We start from the raw sequence: 6,029 nt of genomic DNA on the forward strand, positions 1-6,029 counted from the left end.
GATTTTTATATGGTTTTAATAAATGGAGAAAACTGTCATCTGTAATTCGAGATCATGAGCTTTCTGTTGGTCACTTTAAATCTTTTATTGCAAGAATTATTAAAAAGGCTTAATTTATGTTCGACTGTTGACAGAACAAATCAAATTAATATAAATAAAGAAACGGAACATCTAAAATTACAATTCCAAAGCATTGTAGATGTAATTCTATTTTTAGCAAGTAATAATCTGTCATTTCGATGATCCAATGAAACAATAGAAAACGCCGAATAATGGAATTTTTTTAAGTTTAATAGAATTAAGTAAATATGATCCTGTGCTAATGGATCATGTCAACAGAATTAAAAATACGAAAAAAAGAATTGTGCATCATTTGGCGCATAGATTTCAAGAGGAAATTATTGCTGCATTAGGTAATGAAGTCCTTAATAAAATTAAAGAATATAAAAGCAGCCATATATTACAGTATCCAAATGGATTGTACTCCTGATATTTCTCATAAGGAACAAACTCCAATAATTATTAGATATGTAAATGTTGTAGACAAAAAATTAATTATAAAAGTCATTTATAGGATTTATTGAAGTAACTGATGTGACTGGTGAAGGACTAGCAAATGCGCTTTTAAAAAGAATAGATGAGCTTGATTTAGATATTATGAATTGTAGAGGGCAAGCATACGATAACTGTAACAATATGAAGGGAACATATAAAGGCGTACAATCTAGAATAATTAGTTTAAACCATCATGCAATTTATGTACCTTGCTTATCACATTCTTTTAATTTGATAATTTGTTATGCTGCTTCCAGTAGTATACAGTGGTGCCTTGGTTAACGATTCCCCATAAGATTTAATTGAAAATCGATTAATTTGTTCCGGCTCCTCCCCACAACCATAGTACATATTAAAAATGTAGATAAAACGCATTTAAAATGTCATAAAAATATGGTAAATATAATTTATTTATTATACAGTATATGTATTTGCTACAAAAATTAACATTAATAAAATCAATTGTTCACGAAAACAGTTTTTAATTATCAATCTTCACCAGAAGGACAATTGGGCTCACTTCGGAGTTTTTTGAAAAATGGACCTGTAAAAAACATGTCTAGGGTTGTTTGCTTCTGCCTCTTTTTTAAAATGTTTCTGAAAAACTGAATGGACTTTTCATTAAATAGTTCTGCAGTTCTGATAACTTCAGATTTGTTTGGATTCCATTACATAGCAACATTTTGAACTTCCTTCCACTTTGCCAAAACATTTTTGATTTCAGCAGTCGTAATTTGTTCTTTATCTTCATCCTCATCTTCAGATGAAATTTCCATTTCCTTTTCTTCGCATTGCTGCTTGAAAAGTTATTTTAGCTTGTCAGTAGTCAGTTCTTGGTCATGTATCTCCAATAATTCTTCAACATCTTCTTCCTCTAATTCCAAGTTAAGATCATGAGCAGTTGCCACAATGTCCTTTACCAATTTGTGTCCTTCATCTAAAGTTTCTTCATTACCAAAGGAAGGATACAGTTTCCTCCATGCTGATTTGAGACATTTCATTGTTACTTCTTGCCAAGCCTTTACAATTAGCCTAATTGCTATGACAATGTTGATTTCTTCCTTCCAAAATTTTCTTATGGTTATGTTGGTAACCTCACACATTTCAAAGCACCTGGTAAAAAGTGCCCTTGTGTAAAGTTTTTTAAAATTTGTAATTATCAGCTGATCCAAAAGTTGAATCAGAGATGTAGTCTTGGGAGGAAGAAAAATCACCTTGATAAAATCTAATTCCTCTGGTAGCTCTTCTTGTATGCCCGTTGGATAGCCAGGTGCATTATCCAAAGTTAAAATGGCTTTAGAGGCAGATTTTAGATACAGTTTAACGATTTTAGATACATTTAACGATATTAGATACAGCACTTACCGTAACATACACTGATTAGCAACTTATAGATAGAACGATTATTATACAAATGAGATTTGATTTTGCCTTTTGACGGCGAACGAACAGTGACACGCACCGCCGATTTACTGTCTATATGAACCAACATATAAAAAATAAATACTTAAATACTCATATTTTCTTCATAAAAGGCATTTATAACCACAAATTTTAAAATACAGCACAGTACACTACAAGAAAAGAAACAATAAACGGAAAACGTAAACAGCTGGCTGTGATGGGTTAAACATATCTGAACTTCACAGCTATGCCGCGTGGCTGTTCTCTGTTCGATAATGTCTGCCCGCGCGTGGCTGAGTGCGATCGGAAAATTCCGGTTTTTTAGATCGGATAGATGGGAAGCCAAAGTAGACGCAGTCAAAGCAGTGTATACACAGTTTGAACAAACTTATAATGCCTTAGAAGAATTTATTTATTAAAATAAATAATTAATATTTATTTTAATTATTTAGTACTTTTGTGTTCGGTAAACGTTATGTTAACCTGTTATATTCCAAATATTTTTTTTTCCTGTCCCAAAATCATTTGAAAGTGAGAGGTTTTACAATACGTTTATTTCGAATCCTTTAATTTTTACCTTTGAAAAATATTTTCGGGCCCCAAAAGTTTCTTGCACCCGGGCCCCTTTATAGAGAAGGCTGGCCCTGACCCCTGGCATTAGTACACATGAAATGCAGTGTTCATTTGTCCCACTCGTAACTGTCCCATTCTGATTTCCTGTCCTTTGTACTGGCTCGAGCTCATTATATATATTCTTACACTCAACTGCCTCACTGATGTCTGTATATCTACTTCCTCCCCTCCTTAATAGTTCTAGTTTCCCTGATTTTGCACATCCACTCTCACTTCACTCAGCAACACTTTTTCCAGTCTTCGCACACCAAATCCATTCATATATAAGCCATCCATCTTTTACAAATCCTTTCACCCATCAAACTCACTCCACACCACACCATACAATCTGCATAACCTGTGCATAAAGTCATTTGTGATTATGGCCCTCCTAAACTCCTCTCTGTCATACCGCAGCAACAGACTCACTGTCCTAACTCTTTCACCCTTTTCTTTCGCTACCTCTAATAATTCCTTTAAGTCTTCTCCCATATCAAATTTATCTCTTTCCAAATCATTCGCTCGCGCTACGACTATCATTTCTTTCATCCTCTGCTTTTGCGCTCTAATACTCTCACTTACATCCTTAATTTTCGCACCAAAATTATTATTATTATTACTACTTGGCACCACCAGGGAGCCCATAGACTCATCGAGGGATGGCCTGCTCTACAACTCTGTCTCCACCAACTGACCACAACTACGCCAACCCCGCCTGCCGCCGACCACCACCACTGGTATTTCCACAGACAATCACAAACATCCATGTCCACGGTGGGATTCGAACCCGCAGCCTTTTGGAAAAGTGTGCTGGTGTGGCAATATTGAATTTGTCTTTATCTTCTTTTACAAACAGTAGAAACTGTTCCAATTCATCATCAAAATGCGTAATGATATCTATTTTAATTTTTCCACCTAGTTCGGGGTCCCCAGGCGGTCGTCAAGCTTGTTACCTGCTTGATCCCCTGCTGAATGGAGTGATTAATTCTAATCGTGGTGACCACATCTAGTACTTTCGTACTAGATCTAGTACTTTTTATAAATTTTTAGTGTTCTAGTACGTTCACCAACAGATCTAGTACTTTCTTCCTTCCGAATAATAATAACAACAATATGAGAGTTAGACATATGCGTTTAATATTTTTCTCTTCACCCACTTCCCCATATGTCACATTCAGCAGACACAAGCATGATTTCTCTTTTTTCCCTTCCCCTCTCACTGTTCACTAACCTTCTCCCCCATCCCATACTCATGAAAAATACATTGTGGATGCACTAAATGTAATTATTATTATTATTATTACCCAAGACCTCATGGAGTCAAAGACTCATCTTGTCTTATAAAAAATGTTTTGGCTGTAGATTCACTCAATGAAATCTGAAAAAAACTTCAAAATACTTATTTTTTTTAAATTATCGATGAGTCAACTGACATTACAGCAAAGCAAAGATTGGTTGATTGGTAGAGCCTCTGCTACTAATGGCTCACGCAAAAATTTAAGCAAGTTTGAGCGCGGTTAGTAGTTGGAAGGGGTCAATCGTTCGATGCTGTTGGCACACTCTTCCTCAATGAGTCTTTGGACACCCTGGAGATATCGCATAATAATAAATCTCTAGCAGTTGTGGTTCGTTACTATGATGATTCCATAAAATCAGTAGAGGATTCGTTTTTAAATATCATTGATGTTAGTGATGAAACAAGTTCAGCTTTGTTTGAAGCTCTAATAGAATTATTAATCAAGATGAAGGGTGCCTCTTGCAAACTTATTAGGCTTTGCTGCTGATAATGATTCAGTTATGACGGGACACAAGATTCAGGCTCGCCTTAAATCATTAAATGAACATTTTTATGTTGGCAGTGCATATGTCGCAGCTTTTATTTATGTGCAGCTGAAGCATGTAAGAAACTACTAAATTCATTAGAAGAGCTAACGTGCAGATATTTACAATTTCATACAAAAGAAACCAAAAAGATTAACAGAATTTAATTAAATTCAGGAACTATCAAGCTTAAAACCACGTAATTTGCTGAGGTTGCATAAAACTCGTTGGCTCTCAATGCATGATGCTGTGCAAAGAATAGTAGAACAATGGAATGCTTTGGTTTCATACTTTATCTTGAGCGCAGTAGAAGATGGAATTGAGCAAGCCAAATCAGCATTAACTGCACTACAAAATCCCTTAATTAAGGCATATTTTCTCTTCTTAGCATTGATCCTACCAAAAGTAGTAAATCTAAATTTAGATTACTAAAAAAAAAAAATCAGCTAACGCCTATGTTGTTCCCGTATAGGGAGTAGGCGGGGACGTTTACCCTAACTAACTTTTGGAGACTGAGTGGGCAGTTCAATCTCCACTGGTAGCCAATCAGAGAGATAGCTGGCCCAAAGCTATCACTGATTCATCGGTACGCAGTGAAGAAGGCGGCAAGCTAGTGCCGCCATCTCGTGGTCTCTAACCCTAACACAATATTTTTAATGTCTGAAAATAGTGTGGGTTCTACGGTCGATTTTCTTGAGTTTACGGGACGAAAAACCCGAGTTTCCGGGAGAAAATTTAGATTACTAAGACACTGAATATCGTCTTCATCTTCTAATTTCATCAGTAGGAGATAAAATGAAAATGATCATGAAATATTTCATGAAATCTCAGTATTCAAAAATACACCAATTGAAAAGATAAATCCAGCTGACAATAGTCAGTTTTTAACACTTTCATTGCCAAGCTGAAAATTGGAATTTCGTGTGGTGGCCAAATTTTTTTATTTTTTTTATTTAGGTAGCGACGTCCACGCGATAACGCGTGATCGGACGTTTGGTGAGAACTCGCATCGCGCGATATCGCGTGATTGGCAATGAACATGTTAAACATAGAAAATGTATATCTAAGGGCGAGAGTGGAAGCTGTTCTGATGAGTTTAGATAAGAGTGAAGTTCCAGAAAGAGACATAAGACACTTCAAGGTGAAATGTTTGTCCTTCTATGTTGAGTTTTGTAGCCAAGTTTTCGAACGATTCTGAATCCTGAAATGTGCAAACCAGACTGTATTTACAGTATTATGCCACTTGCTGTAAAATTTCCTAATGTTATTGAAGAGAATAGTTATGAAGACCTCGATGGAGATTGACAACTATTGAAGACTGTAGAAGCATTGGAAAAAGGTCAAGAATTCATGGTTTTTTGGAATAAAGTTTTTGAAATGAAAAATGCGGTAGGAGAAAAAATGTTTCCTAATTTAACAACATTAATTAAAGCTGTATTGTGCCTCCCCCATTCATCAGCATCAACTGAAAGAATATTTTCAGCAGTGACAATAAATAAAAATAAAATAAGAAATTAACTACAAACTCCCTTGATGAATGAACTCCTTTTGACAAAAGAAAAATTGAAACATTCATCAGCTACAGACTTTACTATTTCTGAAGAGTTAATCAATTTAGCAAAATCTGTTAAAAATAA

The sequence above is a fragment of the Typopeltis vanoorti genome, chromosome 20 (assembly GCF_054136105.1).
Source record: "Typopeltis vanoorti isolate ZY-2024b chromosome 20, IOZ_Tvanoo_1.0, whole genome shotgun sequence".
Classification (NCBI taxonomy): Eukaryota; Metazoa; Arthropoda; class Arachnida; order Uropygi; family Thelyphonidae; genus Typopeltis; species Typopeltis vanoorti.